Source organism: Typha angustifolia, chromosome 10 (assembly GCF_048772165.1).
Source record: "Typha angustifolia cultivar Huaian chromosome 10, ASM4877216v1, whole genome shotgun sequence".
Classification (NCBI taxonomy): domain Eukaryota; kingdom Viridiplantae; phylum Streptophyta; class Magnoliopsida; order Poales; family Typhaceae; genus Typha; species Typha angustifolia.
The window spans coordinates 2,422,176-2,442,205 of record NC_133248.1 but is presented as its reverse complement, the minus strand read 5'-3'; the positions used below and the strand labels follow the sequence as shown (position 1 = coordinate 2,442,205).

Genomic DNA, 20,030 nt, shown 5'->3' with positions numbered 1-20,030 from the left:
GCTGGAACTCCATCGACTATCCACCTCAGCTCGTCCAAGATGGACTTGCCTCTGCCGGCTTCGCCCCCCCTCCGTGCATCAAACAAGCCCGCCGGGAAAACACGAGGAAACAGCGGCCAGAGTCAAGCGATGCCTTCTGCTCGCGGACCGAGAGGAGAAGGATATGGAAATCGAGGAGCGGGAGTTGCAGGTGGCGCTGGTGGCTAACCATGGAACGAAAGCCCAAGGAGGTATGGAGCTAGAGCTGGCGCTAGCAAACGAGAACACAGACGGTGGTGGAGCGGTCAGGCCCACCTCCAAGAGGGGCCGGACTCATTGACCGGCGGCCGGCAAACCATACTTCAAGGTTTATCAATGTTAAAAACCTTAATGTGGAATTGCAGAGGTGCCCGCAAGAAAGAGGCACTCGACCGATGCAGAGTTATGATCCGGGATCATAACCTGGATATGCTGGTGTTGCTCGAAACACACACAAGCTGGATCGAAGCCGAGCAGGTGGCCAAAAAGATTGGCAGAGGCTGGGCGTGGTTTGCCATTCCGGCGCAAGGCCGAGCAGGAGGCATCCTGGTCATCTGGAAAAAGGAGATAGGGTGGGTTGACGTGGCCGCTGTCTCTCGGTATGCTGCCCACCTCACGATCACCCTTACGACCGGACAAACCTGGATATGGACCACCGTGTATGCTAGCACCATTCTGGAAGGGCAGCAGGATCTCTGGGAGGAGCTGAAGAACATCGCGGCCATCAACATGCCGTGGGCGATCATGGGAGATTTTAACGCGTTCCTCTCCGTTCAGGAGAAGCGAAGCAGCGGGGTGGTCGCCCTCGGGCCAAAAGGGAAGGCTTTTGCGCGGTTTGTGGACGAGACGGGGCTGTGCGACCTCGGCTTCGAGGGTATACCATACACCTGGTGTAACAACTAACAAGGATCGCGCCACATCTGGATCCGGCTTGACAGAGCCCTGGCTAACACTGAGTGGGTCAGTGATCATCCGGAGAGCAAAGTCCAACATCTAGACCGGGGCGCCTCGGATCATGAGCCGCTGCTCCTCACGGTGCTGGCGGGATCAATGAGGAGCAAGCGACCATTCCGATTCAAGCTCCTCTGGATGGAATATGAGGAATGCCAGCACGTCATCCAAGACTCCTGGAAGCGGCGAGCTGGCGGTAACCCAATGCAAGCTTTCTCCCACAGACTGAGTGAGCTGAGGAGAAGCCTGAGCACCTGGAATTGCATGGCAGTGGGGAGCGTGGAGAGACGGCTAAAGGACACAAACCAGAAGCTGGCTGACCTCGAGGAGCTAGATGCAAACGGCCTGCTGCCGGAGGCGGGCCAGCAGAGCCTGAGGAGCTTCTACAACTGCAAGATAGCCCTAAACCGGCAACTCAACATAAAATGGCTGCAAAGATCCCGCTTAAGGTGGACGGAGGAAGATGACAGAAACACGAAATTCTTCCATATATCGGCTACCTTGCGACACCGTCGCAACATGATTGCAGGCATCCAGGGCGACGATGGGTGCTGGGTTCAGGAGCAGGCCGAAGTGATCCATTGTTTCACATCCTTCTACCAACGGCTCTGGGGAGAAGCGGAAGAGGCAGACCCCTGCAGGATGGAATGGCCAGCACTGCCTTCCATCTCGACAGAGGAAGCATCTGATCTTGCGAGGCCGATAACGGCTGAGGAAATAAAGGAAGCGGCGTGGAGCCTGCCGAGAGGGAAGGCCCCTGGCCCGGACGGAATCCAAGCGGAAGTTTACATCAAGTACTGGAACACCATGGGTGAAGACCTCTGCCGGGCCGTCGGTCATTTCTTCAGCAGCGAGGCCATGCCTCAAGCATGGGGGGATACATTCATAACCTTGATCCCGAAGAAGGAGCATCCCCTAATGGTGGCGGACTATAGACCGATCGCACTCTGTAATGTCATCTACAAGGTTATTGCGAAGGTCATGGTAAATAGACTCAAGGTGGTGCTGGCCAAAATTATCGGCCCGGAGCAGGCGGCTTTCGTCGCCGGCCGAAGCATAGAAGACAACACGTTGGCTGCCCAGGAGGTGGCCCACTCCATGCTCACGGATAAGAGCGGCCAACCCATTATGATGATCAAAATGGACATGGAGAAGGCCTATGATCGGGTCAGGTGGCCGGCGGTGGTGGGTGCGCTCCGACGGATGGGTTTCCCTACTCGGTGGTGCAACTGGGTGCAGGCGTGCATAGCGTCCCCCAGGTTCGCCTTGCTGATAAATGGGTGCCCGACCACCTGGATCACCCCCAGGAGTGGCCTGAGACAAGGCGATCCGCTTTCCCCCTACCTCTTCATCATCGTCTCGCAAGTGCTGTCGGGTCTCATCAACGAGAAGGCGGCGCGAGGCCTTCTGCGAGGCTACCGGGTCAGAGAAGTGCAGCTGACGCACCTGCTCTATGCAGATGACCTGCTGCTCATGCTGGAAGCTTCGCCGGAGAACGCCAACAGCATCCTCGAGAGCCTGAGATAGTATGAGATCATCACAAACCAGAGGGTGAACTACAGCAAGTCGGAGCTGTATCTGCCCAACAGGATCGGAGTTGCAGAAGGCAGCCAGCTCAGTGTGTAGCTCGGGCTGAAGGTGGCCGGCATGCCATTCAACTACCTCGGTGTGCTCATCTCTGGGAGGCGCGTGAAGGTGAAAGAGCATCTGGAGCTGGTGGAGAGGATCGGAAAGAGGCTCGCGGGCTGGAAAGGGTCGCTACTCTCCCAGGCTGGCAAGCTAACACTGATCAAGGCGGCGCTGCTAGCGATCCCGTCTTACTGGCTAGGCAGCACCTGGGTGCCCGACGGAGTACTGGAGGAAATAGAAAAGAAAGCCCGTCAATTTCTATGGAAAAACCAAGACGGCCACGGCCTGCACCTGATGAACTGGGCACAGGTGACGCAGGCCAAGCGCCAGGGCGGGCTCGGAGTCCGGCGACTTCGAGAAGCCAGAACCGCCCACCTGGGTAAGCTGGTGTTCAAAATGCTAAACAGGGAGCAGGTGCCATGGATTCTTATCATGCAGGCCAAATACGGACGGCTACACCCGTGGGAGACCACGAAGACCCAGCACCAATCCTGGATGTGGCGAGCTCTCACCAAAACAGCTACTCAGTTAAGAATGGGTTGTAGGGTGATGATCGGGAACGGTAGAGACACTCGTGCCGCTTTCGATCCATGGCTGCATGAGGTCCCATGGTCCAGACAGCCAAGGGTCCTGGCACCTAGGCTAATGGCAGAAAACCTGAGTGTGGCAAACCTCACCGGTGACGATCAATGGACTCCGGGGAGATTGGTCAGCGAGGCAGGAACGGAGCTGGCTTACGAGATCGCAAATTTCCCCATGGATGCCGCCACCGACGAGGACAGATGGATCTGGTGGCCGCACCCAAGGGGGACGCCCTCGGTGAAGGCGATATACCAGTCCCTGCTCCCTCAGAGCAGCCAACTATGGCCAGGATGGAGTAACCTCTGGCGCCTACAGGTGGCTCCGAGGATCAGAGTTTTCTGCTGGAAGCTCTTGTGGGGTAGGCTCCCAACCAGAGCGTACCTCCACTACCTTCACGTTGGCCCCGAGGATCTGTGTGCCATGTGCGGCCTGTTCACCGAGACGAGCGAGCATCTCCTGTTCGCATGCAGATACAGTAGGGAGGTTTGGAAAACCCTGGGCACTAGGGAGAGGATGGAGACAGCGGAGATCGACCAACAATGGATCACGAAAACGTGGAACGTCAGTGCGAAGGAGGATGGACGGGCCAAAGGGCTGATAGCTTGCACTCTGTGGTCACTGTGGAAGAGCAGAAACGGAGTGGTGTTTAGAGGAAAGCGGACGCCGGAGCTAGCCGTGGTCCGGGCCGCGGTCGAAATGGCGGAGGAGTACCGGTGCGTAAACAAACAGAAGAACCCGAAGCCGAGGAAGATAAGGAAGCCCTGGGTACCGCCGGAGACGGGCTGGATCAAAGCCAACACCAACGGAGCACTGAAAGCAGGCGCATATCAAGGCGGAGCAGCGGCCATATTTCGAAGTACCGACGGGGAGTTCCTTCAGGCTGGATGGGAGCCGTGCCCGGGTACCTCGGCGCTACAAACGGAAATCTGGGCCATTAGACTGGCGTTGAAGATGGCGAGAAGAGGCTCTCGGCTTGAGATCGAGTCGGACTGCACCGAGGCCATCAGATGCGTGCAGCAGCCGGAGCTCGGGCCATGGCGGGTCCGCAACCTGGCGCGCGAATGTGCAGAGCTCGCCAATGGCGTCGACGAGGTCCGGTTATCCCACGTAGGGAGAGAAGCCAACTCGGCAGCTGACTGGGCAGCAGCCAGGGCCAGTGTGGCTTCGGGATACTGCCAGGTGGAGCGCCTAAGCAACGCTCCACCGGAATTATGTAAGCTTTTAACCGCCGACACCGACACGTGGCGGCAAAATCAATAAATAGCTGATCTCAGCTCTTTGCACTCAAAAAAAAAATAATAAAAAATAAAAAATAAAACTAGATCCTTGTACTAAATGCTTCAGACCTTGATTCTAGACCTTGATTCTAGAAATTATTGTCATCTAATGCGTTTAACTTTTACTGTCAGTGTACTGTTTATAATAAAATTATCAGTTATTTATATGTAACCATGCATATGCACAACAAACTCAGAGCTCATAATATTATGGAAAAAAAATTATTTGGTGATTTGATTACTTAACGACTCAATTAATAATTTGACAGTACGATTATCTTAAAGAAACAGCTTAGCAATATGATAGTTTGAAATAAATCTCGACAACACATATATCTTAAAACCTAGACTAGACAACTTATTATATTAACTAAAAACTTAGTAAAATCTAAGTATCTCGAAATCTATAAAGAGTTAATCCTTTTATTCGATATGTATATAACTTTCGAACTCATGAATAATCAAAAGAAAAACTATCTCAAAGCTAAACTAGATTTTGATTTTAAATTATCAACCTTTTTAATATTATACTTTGAGGTCATTTCAATTCTATTGCCAAAGTGGACGGCTTACTTCCAAAACATCACTTACTTATATTGTTCTTGGAAGCTTGTTCTAGATCCATAATAATTTCTAAGATCTAGTAAGAGCTATTTTAATTTTCATATTCCTTCCATGATATTAAAAGAATGCAAGTTTTTCTTTTATCATTCAAGAACCCAAACACCTAAGCTAAATATAAATTAAATAAAAAGCCAACTCTCTCTGAATACAAAAACACTAAAACCTCATCTGAAACATTACTCCAAACCATTAAGCTATCCAGCTATTTCTCCAAACCATCCATACTGCCAAACCATCAATCAAACTTACTAAACCACCACCGACTACTATACAATTCACCATAATAATTATTTGCAGCTAAAATCTCTTATGACCTCTGTAGTTATGAAGAAGGTACCTAACAACTTTACTAAAATTAGTTAGTACAAAAAAAATGCAATTGGTGTTAGGCCATCCAACCGAAAGAAACATCTTCCAAAATTTGGAAATAAGTGGGCATTCACCATTGGCCACCTCAAATTTACATAATCTAAAATAAACCTTTTTACACCTCTGACATAGAAACACAAACATCAAAGATAATTTACTGGACTTGCCAAGGCTGGTCGGAGAATTTCAGTATCCACATTTACTTATCAGAGATTTGCTCCACGCGAAGTCACCTAGCAAAGTGATTAATACGTCATAATGATTAACCTGTCAGTTGCTATATCACATGCTAAATAATCACTAAGAAACTGCTTTATTAGTTACTAAAATTAAGCCAGGTTTCACAAATGACTTGAAAATTTCTTCAAACACTAAATAATATTCAAACTACATTTTATACAGAGAATAAACTAAATTGAGCATCAATTTTAAAAAGCTGAATTTTATGAGACTACATAAGAATATCCCAGTGAATGATACTACAAATCATTATCTGGTTAGGTAAATCAGATAAATACTATGCTTACACCATAATCAAAATGGGAAACAATGAATTACTAAAAGCAAATTACCTCATACAAGGTAATCAGCTCAAGTGTGAATAAACTTTGTCAATTTTGCACTAGTGTTAGGTTTTCACTTAGAAACATTTTAAACTTCCTTAAAGTTTAAAACTGACTATTAGTAACATGTTGTAATAGAGCATCAGTCTTAAAAAGCTCAGTTAAATCATTTTAAAATGATAAAACCTACGGTGGAAACACCTTCATCAGAAGTTAAAAAAATTGATTATTAAAAACAGGTTATTTCTACAAAGTTATCAAAAACATGAACGCACAGATGTGACTATAACTTTGTAAATTTATCATAAGCTAGTGAGAGGTGGTTTCCACAGAAACTTTTTAAGTATCCTTAAAAAAGAAAGTATTCAATAATATATTATAACAAAGTATAAACAGAGCATCAGTTTTAAAAAGCTCGATATTTGATACTTCATAGAGACATCTCAGTTATTGATAATAACTTCATCATCTGCTCTGGTAAAACAAAAAGTTTAACACCAATAATACTTAGCACAATACAACAGCTTCATTATGGAGCCATCAAATAACCAAACATGGCTGCCTCCAGAAGAGTTGCGGAGATATCAGCAGATCAGAAGACATTAAATGATTCAACTCTTGTGTTACTGCATAACATTGTCACCTCTTCATATCATAAACTTCAAATTTCTACAAAGCAAGCTAAAACCATAATTCGCAGAGGATAAGACTAAGCATCAGTCTTAAAAACCTTAATTTTTTGAGACTTCCTTAGTTATGGAAAAAGTACCTAACAATTTTACTAAAGTTATTAAGTACAAAAATGCAGATGGTCTAAGGATTCATTTTTTTAATATAGAATTACCTTAATTGATACAATCCAATCCAAGAAATCTTCATGCACACCAGAGCGTCCCTAAAGAAAATAGGTCTTACGTCATCCGACCAGGCGAAACATCTAGCATTCAACTAAGTGGGCATCACCATTGGCCTCAAATTTACATAATTTAAAATAAACCTTTTTACACCTCAACATAGAAGCACAAACATCAGAGATGATTTACTGGACTTGCCAAGGCTGGACGGAGAATTTATCAGTACCCACATTTACTTATCAGAGATTTGCTCCCTAACACGCAAAGACAAGAACTTTGCATATATACCTCCTAGCAAAGTGATTAATACGTCATTAATGATTAACCTGTCAGTTGCTATATCACATGCTAACTAATCACTAAGAAACTGCTTTATTAGTTACTAAAAATTAAGCCAGTTTTCACAAATGACTTGAAATTTTATTCAAAAACTAAATAATATTCAAACTACATTTTATACAGAGAATAAACTAAATTGAGCATCAATTTTGAAAAGCTGAATTTTATGAGACTACATAAGAATATCCAAGTAAATGATACTGCAAATCATCATCTGGTTAGGTAAATCAGATAAATCCTATGCTTACACCATAATCAAAACGGGAAACAATGAATTGCTAAAAGCAAATCACCTCATACAAAATAATCAGCTCAAATGTGAATAAACTTTGAAAATTTTGCACTAGTGTTAGGTTTTCACTTAGAAACATTTTAAACTTCCTTAAAGTTTAAAACTAACTATTAGTAACATGTTGTAATATAACATCAGTCTTAAAAAGCTCAGTTAAATCATTTTAAAATGATAAAACCTACCGTGGAAACACCTTCATCAGAAGTTTAAAAAAACGAATTATTAAAAACAGGTTATTTCTACAAAGTTATCAAAAACATGAAAGCACAGATGTGACTATAACTTTGTTAATTTATCATAAGCTAGTGAGAGGTGGTTTCAATAGAAACTTTTTAAGTATCCTTAAAAAAGAAAGTATTCAATAATATATTATAACAAAGTATAAACAGAGCATCAGTTTTAAAAAGCTCGATATTTGAGACTTCATAGAGACATCTCAGTTATTGATAATAACTTCATCATCTGCTCTGGTAAAACAAAAAGTTTAACACCAATAATACTTAGCACAATACAACAGCTTCATCATGGAGCCATCAAATAACCAAACATGGCTGCCTCCAGAAGAGTTGCGGAGATATCAGCAGATCAGAAGACATTAAATGACTCGACTCTCGTGTTACTGCATAACATTGTCACCTCTTCATATCATAAACTTCAAATTTCTACAAAGCAAGCTAAAACCATGTTTTGCAGAGGATAAGACTAAGCATCAGTCTTAAGAACCTCAATTTTTTGAGACTTCATCAAAATATCTCAGCAAATGATATTATTATATTTAAATCATTTGCTCAGTAAAATAATCTGCAAAGAAATTTCTGTTTCATTTTTTAAATGAACTAATCAAACATGATAATCAAGATTTACATAGGTCAGAACTATGACAAGCTTTTAAAAATTGTTCAAACTAGATACTATTCAAGTGCACCGTATGAGCAACAATTAATTATTTCCCACATATCATATTCTTAATTCTTAACACTATTATGATATAAAATTTGCTTACTACTCACAAAACTAGAGAAAAGACCATCATAAATTTATATTAGTCTAATCCATAAAGGAGCAAAGTGATACAAACAAAAGTTCAGGGGTAGTTTGATCTTAAACATAACTAGAATAAATTAAACTGAGCATCAGTTTTAAAAAGCTCGATTTCATGAGACTTCATAGGGATATCTCAGTGAATGATAGTTAATATCATCATTTGCTCAAAGGAAAAAAAATAAAAGATTAAAAGCAAGTTACCTCATACAAACCTATCAGAAGCTCAAATGTGAATAAACTTAGTTAATATTTAAAAATTTAGTGTTAGGTTTCCACTTAGAAACATTTTAGACTTCCTTAAATAGTTAAAAAGTAATTATTTATAATAAGCTACAATAGACTATCAGTCTTAGGAAGCTTGATTTTCTAAGACTTCAAAAAGATATATCAATAAATGATAATATCATATCATCGCATGCTCAGTGAAATGATTTTAAAATGGTCGTTCCTACATTAGAAACACCTTCATAAGAAGGGGAAAAATGGAGTATAAAAAAGCAGGTTATGTCCACACAAAGTTATTAGAACCACAGATGTGAATAAACTTGGTTAACTTATAATAAGCTAGTGCGAGGTACCCATAGAAACCTTTTAAATTTCGTTCAAAAGAGAATATACAATAATATGTTATAACAAAACATAAACAGAGCATCAGTCTTAAAAAGCTCGATTTTTGAGACTTCATAGAGACATCTCAGTTATTGATAATAACATCTTCATCTGCTCTGGTAATCCAAAAATATTAACACCAGTAATTGCATAATAAAACAACATCAATAGGGGGAAATATTGAATAACCAAACAAGGCTGCAACCACAAAAGTTGACAAAATATCAACAGCTCAAAAATATTAAATGACTCAAACTCTCGTATTACAATATAATAAAACATTGTCACCTTATCAACATCATACACTTCAAATTTCCAGAAAGCTAACTCCATGTTTTGCATAGAATAAGACTAAGCATCAGTATTACAAACTCAAATTTTAAGACTTCATAGAAATATCTTAGTGAATATACTACTATATCATCTGCTCAGTAAAATAATCTGAAAAAGAAAGTTCTCTTTCTTCAGGCGAATGAACTAATCATACAAGATAATCAAGATTTACATAGGTTTAGTGCTTCCTATCAAAAGGCTTTAAAATTTTATTCAAACTAGATATTATTCAACAGCACCATATGAAGAATAATTAATTAATTGCCAAATATCATATTCTTAACTCTATTATGTTATAAACTTTGTAGTACTCACAAAACCAGGAAATATCATCATAAGTTCAGAGCCTATAAAAGAACAGCATTCCTCAAGTTGTCAAGTCAAAAAAGGATCCAATATAGAATTCCCCGTAGACTGAGCATCAGTTTTAAAAAGCTCGATTTTTGAGACTTCAAAGACAATAGTCTCAGAGTCTAATCTAAATAACATCATCTGCTTAGTCTATCCATTTAAAGATGAAACTCGAATAGTTACTAAAATTTCTGACCACAAAAGCATTACCTTTACTGCAATAAAATCGCAACCTACAAAAACCAAGATACTAGGTGCAAAATTTAACCAGACATAACAAGAAATAGAAGAGTACAAAGATAACAAAGTAAACAAAAATAAACACAAATAGAAGAGTACAAAGATAATAGTTTAGTAACACAACAAGATTTTTTATACATTCTCACATTCAAAATAAACAAAAATCACCCTGAGACTGTTCAAGAATTTTGCAGATCACAGGTGGAATCTGGATTAAATAGTTGACTAATTCAAAGGTGATGAGTTCAATTAGATTTTAGAGTATTGATTAAGTTTTCTACTAGAACACTAAGTTGGCCTAGTTGGCCTAAGCTACTCTAGTAATATCACATTACTGCGATAAACCTACTCGACAAACAAAAAGGAAGATGTATAATATCAGCTAACAACAGCTCGACTTGAAATGTTCATCTTATGCAGCTATAACTTGGATACCCAAAGAGCCGGAAAGAGCACAACTAAGCTTGAAGAGAAGACCAAGAACTAGAAAATCACTACCTCCACACGGGGAGGAGCTTCTTGGACCTCTTGTTTTGACGAACCAATCCGTGAATCCTGGCTTTCACAAGGATCAGCCTGAACTTGGAATCCTTATCCTTCCAGTTCCTCTCCAAATGCTTCGTGTTCCACTTTCTTGATCAAGTGATACAGATCCTCCAAAATCTCTGGCGCAAGCCCTACACAGGAAAAAAAAAACAAATAAGAAACCCCAGATCAAATTTAACCAAAAACAGAAAACTACAAAAAAAAAAAACTCCAACTTTAACCAAAGAGAAGACTGTACCAAGGCCCTTGAGGAGCCTAAAGATCTTGATTCCCGTCACACTCTTCACCTGTGCGATTCAGTGAGAGTCTCAAAGAACACCGACTTGGACGGTGTCATCCCCCGCTTGGCAAACTATTTAATGTGGTAATCCAACTGGGAGATGAAAATAATAATAAAAAAAAAGATCAACAGAAAAGGAGAACCCAATGGATCCCGCGAACAGAAAGGGATCGAGTGATGGACATTACGTCCTGCGAGGATCTTCAGCCAGCTTGGAGCGATCCTCTTGTGGGCGAGGGCCAAGGAGGAGATACCCTTACTGCGTCGAGATTAAGGAGAGCAAATCGCGAAACAAGTCAAGGAGCTGGGGAATATTTCTCGAGCGGTCCTGAAGTACGAAGGAAACCCTAGCCGACGAGAGCTATATATATATATATCCTAAAACCCTAAACCTACTTGGAATTAATTTCGAGACTTCGAGCCGAGACTGAGCTGGACCGGCTAGCTCAAGCTCATTTACACCCCTAGTAAATGTAAAACTATAATTTTTTTAATAAAACTTTAAAATAAAAAATATAAGTAATCAACAACTATGAATTACGTAATAATTATGAATTAAATAATAAAATTATAAAATTTATAAAAATTCAAGTGTCCAATAACTATAAATTTTATAATAAAACTAGAAAATATAAAATATAAAATTTTAATAACTGCGAATTAATTAAAAAGACTGCGAAACAGAAAATATAAATATTTAATACACAATTTATTTTTATTTTCAAACTCGTCTAGTGTTATTGCTTCGTTACTTTTATTACGTCATAATTATTGAGCACTTATATATTTTTTATTTTATTTTATAGTTTTATTATTAAATTATAATTATTGAACACTTGCATTCCCGTTTTCCTGAGACAAAAGTGAAAAAAGAATTATAAAAAGCTGATTATATTAACTGCATAATACTTGGTGTAAGTCTAAGTTGAGCCTTATCTTGGTTCACCTACAACCAACTTGCCTAATTAGTCCAAAGACTTAATTGAATTAGTCTAATTATTTTCTTTTCATGTAAAACTCATCACTAACCTGTAGTTACCAAAAATCCCACTAATAAAATATAATTAACTAAATGGATTTTGAACACTCCTGGTTCAGTTTTGCATGGACGCATGGGAGGCTTTTTTGAATAGCCTAAACCACTGGGTAATGGCGTAGTGACTTTATCACCCATTTAGGCTACAATGATAAGAGTGATAAACGTCAATTAAGAGTACATTGTTGTCCTAAATACCAAATTGATGAATGCTAACGGAAGCGATTTCTAATTTTCTCAAATAATACCAATGTGATAGCAGTAGATTTGGATAAATTAAATATTAATAAAACTAATATCAATATCAAAGGAAAAATCTTTAACTAAGGTGCTAAATGTAGAGAACTTCTACACCTAAAATAACCATCGATAAGGACTTTAATAAATGCAAACCACAAAGAAGAGAGAACGAGAGACGAGATTTATGTGATTATGTGACATGGATATATCCACAAGTGGTGCAAAGCTTTAATCCACTAATCCAATGCAAATAGAAATACAAATATAAATGGTTTCCCCCTGTCCAATCTCTTCCAAATATAATAGAGGAGTACTCTCTCATAGAGCCTTCTACTCATGCAAAAGTCTCCCATATTTTCTCTCTTGTAACTTACCCCCACACCCAATCCTAAAACTCAACTTATCTATTTATAAGGCTGACTTGAGACTCAAGAAAAGACCCACAGAACATTCGAACAAATGGCGGCATTTGAACGTCTATGCACTACTAGTAACACGTTTCGTATGACGTTCAAATGGATAGAAGACATTCGAACGTCCGTGCACCGCTACAAACACATTCTGCGCCCCTCCTTTCCCTTTTTTTCTTTCTTCTTCCTTCCTCTTCTTCTTATTCTTCTTCTTCTTCCCCTCCCATTCTTTTTCTCTCCTTAGGCTTACTACCCTAGGCTGCAATGGTGCTCGGCTCGACCCAGCACCCTATAGTGCATGGTGCTCGGGTCAGCCCAGCACTTGTAGTGTTGAGGTGCTAGGCTAAGCCTAGCACTATATGTATATGTATATGTATATATATATACTTATATTCGCTAATATAATTATTAGCTAAGCACAAGTAAGACAAATATAATTAATTATTTTGGTATTTATAGCTTAATTATCATTATTAGATTAATGTATTTAATTTTATTAATAATACTCAAATTATATAAGTTTCCATTAATGTACATGTATACTTATACATATATAATGTATTTTTAGCACTTTATTGTTATATACTATTTTATATAAAAATAAAATACTAAACTTTGATAATTATTTTTTACATGATCCGAGAATGATTATTTACGTGTAATTAGCGATTAATAAAGTAGAGAGTAATAACCACAAAAATTAACAATAATTAGATTTTATTTATACTTTTATTTTTATAATTATATATAAGCCTCTTATTGTTATTTCATAATTATATACTTAAACTATTTTTATTAATACTTATATCAGATTATATTGTACTTTACTTAAATGTTCTTATTTTCGTTGAAATTATTTTGAATATAAATTAAAATATTTTCAATAGTTCAGGAGGTATATTCATAGTAGATATGGAGGATAATTATTCAAAATTTTAATCATCAACGTTCCAAGGATCTTCTAAAACCTATTATTAGTCATATTTAACACCCCCACTACCACACCTTTTATTCCGGATGCCGGCCCGTTATACTGCCCACCACGTGGCACACAATGGGTCCCAACAAGTTGTAAGTGCTCCATTGTTCCCCCAATTGCATCTCAAAACTATCCCACCTGTCATTCTGCATGCCACGTGTACTGGTAAAGCAAGAACAACATCTCGTGTTACCCATATCCCCTCGGTAGAATAGATATTGTAAAATATTCCTACAAGAAAACTTGCAGCAGGTCAAAGCAAAGCAATATACACAAAGCGTCCCTCGGCCGTTGACCACCACCCTCCATCTTCTCTCTCTCTCTCTTTCTCTCTCTCAGGAAGATTTGTAGTAGAAAAAGAAAACGAAATATAAAACTCTAATGAGAACGGCCAATTTGGCATTCTGAAGATTTAAAATCAGTCAAAGTTAACTTGGGATTCAGATCATTTTACATCTGATCATCTTTACGCATTGGTTGTAGTATCTCATTGTGGTATGTCTCAAAGCTATCAACCCATAAAAGTCTCCTTTCGTTTTCTTAGTAGTTTATAAAGTTTGATGCTCTTCTGCCTTGAATTATATATGTTAAATTCTTAAATTCTTCTTCTTTTATATGTGTAAGGAGATTGTTAATTGAGGTGGGTATATATTGAGTTAAAGTTAAACAAATTAGGAGGGTGAACACATAGCTCGATTAAGAAGAATGATATCTTAGTGGTTTATTGAATCTTTGGATGGATTTGTTTGAATCCTTCGTTAGGATATTGGAGTCATTCCAATGCCATTGATTTCAGGAACTTATCAAGAATGATTCTGAAATGCATACTCCAAATTAATTACTCAGGCTTAGAAATGTTGGAGAGATCCAACTCATAAGAGGGCGAGAGATTCTTATGTTGGTATTTTGGTTTTGTGTAGATTTGTGCAAGTGCTTGAGTTTTGTACAACTGGGTATTTGGATTTGGAGTTCGATCTATTATTTAGTTAAGTGGTTTTATTTTCTGGTTGTGGATTTTTTATGTAAATCTTTTGTTTTCTTGTATTGTTTTATTTTCATCATGTTATGCAGGAAATAAATGTCTTTTTTTCGTCTAATATTTAGGCTAAATTACTTGTAAACTCAATGACTATGATCCGATATCACTTGTGTAGACTCAATGACTATGACCCAATATCACTTATGCATATCTTTTGTATATAAATTGTATCAATTTATAATTTTTTCATATTTTATTTAATTTTACTATATAATAATTATCAGTTTATGCACGAATTTATGTTTGATTGCTATTTATGAATAAATATATTAACTGTAGCAAATATTTTGCTTAGAAAAGGTGTATAATTTTATCGTGCCCTTCTATATATGATAACATTTTATGCATAACTTGTTACATAACTTAACTTATAAAATATTTGACCAAAATATACGTAAATAAGTGTTCTTTGTGCATGAACCAAATGCTACTTAAGACTTTTCTAAACTGTTCTAAGTTTCAAAATGACCTTCTGTTACTAAGAACCTTTTTTTTTCATTTTGCTGATCATTGTTCTCTATTAATAGCTTGCAATTGATTTGCATAGTTCAATAGGTTTTTATACCACCATATATTTCAATGGAAAAGGATATTGTTACTTACTAATACAATTCATCAGGCTCTTCAAGCATGATGGATAAGAATTTAATAACATATATAACTGCTTGTATATTACTTTTGTGTGAAAAAAGTACCAAGGATATGAGATGGTAGATTTTTCTCCAACCTATAAAAATCATCAAAAGTTACTTGAGATGATGTAAATGAAGCTAATCACATTCAGGTGTTGTCGGTATCTACTATATATGATTCGAAAATCTTAATGTTTTTTCTGCAAGATTGATAAAGAAAGTGAACTTTATAAGCTTTTTTTATTTTCTTTTGGTCAAGCTTGATTACAATCTTTTTTATTCTCAATGTATCTTACTCTTTATTCAAATTCAACTTACGTTTCTTTACTTTACTGCAACATGTAGGCATGGAATACGGTGGCCTGGAAGGTTGGTAGGTGTTTATAGTATCACACCATGGATACTGGTCAGGGGGATGAAAGAAGTAAGCATAAGAACACCCATCCTGAGGGCACTTCATCTGGAGATGATGAACGAGATGAGTCTACACTTCAAAACAAGCATGATTTCAAGAAAGAAGCTTCTTGTTCGCCTTCCTCATCTTCTGAGGATTCTTCTGATGAAGATTTCTTTCAGTTGGATGTATCAGTACTTGTTAAGCCAGTTTCAGGCAACAGTGAGGCTACTAGTGATTTCACAAGACTCCCTCAGCATGGATCTGATCATCACTTTAAGACTCAAAATGGTGCATCTGATGTTAATCCTAAACCAGATCGAATTAGCATAACTGAACCAAAGCAGTCTCCTCCAGTTCAGGTGATGAGTATTTTGGATACTCCTGATCCGAATAGAATCCCTTCCTCAATCTTTGCGACGACACCCGCATCACATGTTGAATGGAGTGTGGCTTCCAATGAGTCATTGTTCAGCATTCATGTTGGAAATTCCAGCTTCAGGGACAATACATTTCTTTTCAATAAGTCAGGAGATCTGACCACCTATCCTTGTAACCCATTTTATCCATTTGCACCTATGCCGCCGATATCCGATACTAGTACTACAGGCACAGACGTAGCATCAGAGACAGAGATGTCAATTGCAGAAGCTGGAAATTCTGAAACATCAAAGGATGCCTTAAGTGAAAATGTAGAGGAGCCTGCTGATTCGATCTATTATCCTGCTGAAGGCGTATCAAATCGTACTAGTTCATCTCACCGATCCGATGGAAGCATGACTAGTTTCCATTCCTTTGCATTTCCAATGTATGTTCCTCTTACTTTTCTCAAAATTTGGTCTATGAACTATCAACTTGTAGCGAAAATTTACTTTTCTCAAGACTAATTGTCAAAAACTTCAGACTGACAACAGGAGGAAATAGTGGGTCATTGAAGGTAGAACCTGAATCTCCATTGCCAATCTCAAAGCAACCACATGAGCAACCAGCAATAGGCACACCGAAAGTAGCAGCAGCTCCGACGACTAATCGATGGTTTCCTTGCTGTTCCTGTTGCCAATTCTGTTGTTGAGAGGATGAATAATAAGTTTTGCAGCTCTGAACATTCTTCTGAACTAGATAAGCTCATACAATTGCAAGCTCTAATAACTTGACAGCACTTGTGGTCTGCGGTGTGAGATCGTTCCTGCGACGATCCACAGATTTTGGATTAATGAGGACTTCTTTAGATTGTATGAATTATTCTTTTACTTTCAGAGGTTCATCTGGTTTTTCTTTTCTTTTTCTTTTAGTGATAGCACCAAGTTAGTTCTCAATAAACTCTTGTTCTTTTTTCTGTGGATTAGGCAATTGTATCTTCCTTTTGCAAATGAATTTAGTCAACCATCTTGAATTCTGTACAACAGTGTTCAAGTGAAGTATTCTATAAAGAAAATGTTTACTTTGATCAGTGTTTGAAGTTATTATATTGGCAAATTGTACAAGTTTCTTTCACTAGATTGGAAGAAATTTGTTGCACTTCAAAATTTAAAAGGTTAAGATCCAAATAGAGGAAGATGGATAACTTAAGAAACAAAAAAGGTCACCATAAGAAAGGGTAGCATTAGGGTTAGATAGAAGTTAAAGCAAAGCTTAACCCCACCCCAACTATAATCTAATTATGTGAGTAAAAGTTGCCTTTTTTCCATCCAAAACCATGGTACAAAAAAGAACATGCTATCTTGTGCTAATGTTACTTAAAATGAGACAATCTTCTTTTCTCCTCCTTTTCCTTTTCTTGGATTTAATTGCATTCATATACTATTTGGGCTAAACAAGAGGCTAACCATTCTGTTATGGACTAGATCTGGAATGATTCGTCCGTTGGATGATTATGAAAATTTAGGTGGAGGTAGCCTCGCGAGTTAGGATTTTAATGGCTTTAGTTTCATCTAAATTAGAGATCGAGATGAAAAGATAAAAATAAAATAATAAAGATACGTCAGAGAGGGTAGAACGATAATATTCGACGTTGTGGCGGTCGTCAGTGGCTAGGGTTTGGAAGCTTAAAGGAGATCTACGGTTATGATATACTCCAATGAAGATAAAAATAATTCAACGATTAATGTAAAAAGATAATGACGAGAATAATAACTGGCTAAACTCAGATTTCTCTCAATGATGAATATTATCAACTTATGTTCACCCCTATTTATAGGAGTAAAATCCCTAACAGATCGAATCCACAAACGGATTATCTAATGTATTTAAAATTTAAAATAGAAAGATAAAATTAAGTAACTAATTTGACTCGACTCGACTTAACTCATGTGGTCGGATCGTAACACATTCCCTTATTCTTTGATTAGATTGGATAATGACTCATATCGAAAAGGAATAATGTAAGCTTAGAGTATGATTATCAATATTATCTAGTAGCGATGGTTATGGAAGGAGAGGAATGAAAGAATTTTCAAGCATAAAGTATTTACAATAATAGGCCTTTCGTCATATATCAAATTAATTTGGAATGACTAAAAATTATTTATCCTTCTAAATTAATTTTTTCTTTGCTATTTTACTTAACAATGTAAATTCTTCTACTGGGGATTTCTGCATTCTTCTCGAAAAGTATAAAATATAATTAAAAAAAAAACTACTCCTTCCATCTCAAACAACAACCATCTTGTTTTTTTTCCTTGACCAGCATCAAACTTCTCAAAATTATGCATAATTCTACAAGATCTTGTTGTTTAATTAAGACTAACAATTGATCGATCACTACATGTTAACATCTTCTTCTCTAATGGGGATGGATGGGCTGCCTAAAATCTTCTTCTCTAAGGAAGAGGAATACAATAACACTATCAGTTCATCACAAGTTGGGCAAGTTGGCTCATGAGTTCTAACATCTCTTTTATAAATATGAAATATAAAATATAAAATTGATCGTTATATAATAGCTTAAGTTTATAGAGTAATCGGCCAATTACATAGTATTATAGCAGCAATCCGAAATTCGAATCTTATAGGTCTATTTGTTATTTAAAATATGAATCTCTACTTATTTGAATCTGGTATGGTTTTTAAAGTAGAGGAAGGTATCAAATATAAAATACAAAAATGATGATTCTCTAGTAACTTAATCTTTTAAAGCAAAAAAAATCTCAAAATTTAATTTAAAAATATATTTCCTCATGAATTGTTAAATACTCATTTCTATACATGAATAAAGTTAAGAAATTAATTACATACTCACTCTAGAATTTTGACTAATATATAATCATTCTACACGTTTGTGATGAGACAAATAATATACTTTTGCATATAACACCTGCTTTATAGCGTTATTGTGATTTACACCGTACATTTTCAATATTTATAAATCAAGTCATCAGGTTTAGTGAATATGTGCAGAAAACACCCTAGGTTAGATTTGTAAATACCATGACAATATTCCATTAAGTAAAAATATTTTATTTTTAAAATAACTAAAATACCCTCGGTATGATTTAGTTGATAGTATTTTTATAATTTTCTTAGTATAGTTAACTTAACTCGGAGATTTGATTAAATTAACTAATTGATCTAATGACAGGATATTTTCTCTACGTATTCGTTAAATCATAGGGCTCAATTTGTAAATAGCAAAAATATAACATGTGCATTATAATTTTTTTAAAAGATAGGGTGTTATATATAAATTTTCATATAATTAATCCTTAAAGTCAGTGCTCGTTTTATGAGTGATCATAACTTGTTTAGGTATGATGTTAATAGCAAGTGTCAGAGAGAAAGTAACATCTCGGAGAAATCAGCAGCTCTCCAAAAGTGAATTATAATAGATGGAGATTTTTAAGAACATCAGTTGCTTTCAGAATCCTATTAAGAAAATTATCATGCAGATTGAGTGTTGCAGTCTCAAAGTGCACTGACCCCACCACTGGAGCCAATGAGGGGGCAGACATCTGTACAGCTTCAATTACAATCTCTGTTTCAGAATGAAGCTTCCACCTCTCCTATATATCATACAGATGCAAAGCATCCATCATATGAATGAGAAAGCTCATCTTTCCTTCACACTAGAAGCAAAGAGTTTTCTATTTTTTCTTCCTTCAAAAGAAAAAAAAAGACAAAGGAAATAATTAGTAATTTTATGATTAACGCCGCGTCTGTGATTACTAAAATACCCTCGAGACGCTTTCTAACATTATCTAAATTTATTAAAATACTCTTGAGAAACACATTCTTTAGGGAGGTTGGCTTTTGTGATGGTATTTTGATTATTTAAGAAGTTAAGAGAAAGAGGATAAGAAATTTACAAGGGTATTTAAGACATTTTACATGGTAACCTTGGTATCCCTAACAGAATATTGCTGTTCTGGTACCATTTTTTGGTAGAGATTGGTTGGTTTTGATA

At 37.6% G+C, this 20,030-nt stretch overlaps 1 long non-coding RNA gene and 7 other non-coding genes across 9 annotated transcripts; all 8 read right to left on the bottom strand.

Annotated features, from left to right (window-relative positions):
• Positions 1-5,344: 5,344 nt before the first annotated feature.
• LOC140768877 (uncharacterized) lies at positions 5,345-11,233 on the bottom strand. Of its 2 annotated transcripts, XR_012105811.1 has the most exons (4): positions 11,090-11,233; positions 10,860-10,994; positions 10,574-10,752; positions 5,345-5,683 (listed from the first exon to the last, which is right to left on the bottom strand). It is a non-coding gene; the product is annotated as an uncharacterized lncRNA (long non-coding RNA). The 2 variants fall into 2 exon arrangements; XR_012105810.1 differs by lacking the exon at positions 5,345-5,683 and having other exon boundaries at positions 10,154-10,752.
• On the bottom strand, positions 6,408-6,488 carry LOC140769427 (small nucleolar RNA SNORD36). The gene has a single exon (XR_012105909.1). It is a non-coding gene; the product is annotated as a small nucleolar RNA SNORD36 (small nucleolar RNA).
• Positions 7,886-7,966, bottom strand: LOC140769428 (small nucleolar RNA SNORD36). The gene has a single exon (XR_012105910.1). It is a non-coding gene; the product is annotated as a small nucleolar RNA SNORD36 (small nucleolar RNA).
• On the bottom strand, positions 8,202-8,288 carry LOC140769413 (small nucleolar RNA SNORD36). Its single transcript, XR_012105896.1, has one exon. It is a non-coding gene; the product is annotated as a small nucleolar RNA SNORD36 (small nucleolar RNA).
• LOC140769429 (small nucleolar RNA SNORD36) lies at positions 8,626-8,708 on the bottom strand. Its single transcript, XR_012105911.1, has one exon. It is a non-coding gene; the product is annotated as a small nucleolar RNA SNORD36 (small nucleolar RNA).
• LOC140769411 (small nucleolar RNA SNORD36) lies at positions 9,188-9,268 on the bottom strand. The gene has a single exon (XR_012105894.1). It is a non-coding gene; the product is annotated as a small nucleolar RNA SNORD36 (small nucleolar RNA).
• On the bottom strand, positions 9,504-9,581 carry LOC140769414 (small nucleolar RNA SNORD36). The gene has a single exon (XR_012105897.1). It is a non-coding gene; the product is annotated as a small nucleolar RNA SNORD36 (small nucleolar RNA).
• Positions 9,900-9,982, bottom strand: LOC140769412 (small nucleolar RNA SNORD36). Its single transcript, XR_012105895.1, has one exon. It is a non-coding gene; the product is annotated as a small nucleolar RNA SNORD36 (small nucleolar RNA).
• Positions 11,234-20,030: the final 8,797 nt, after the last annotated feature.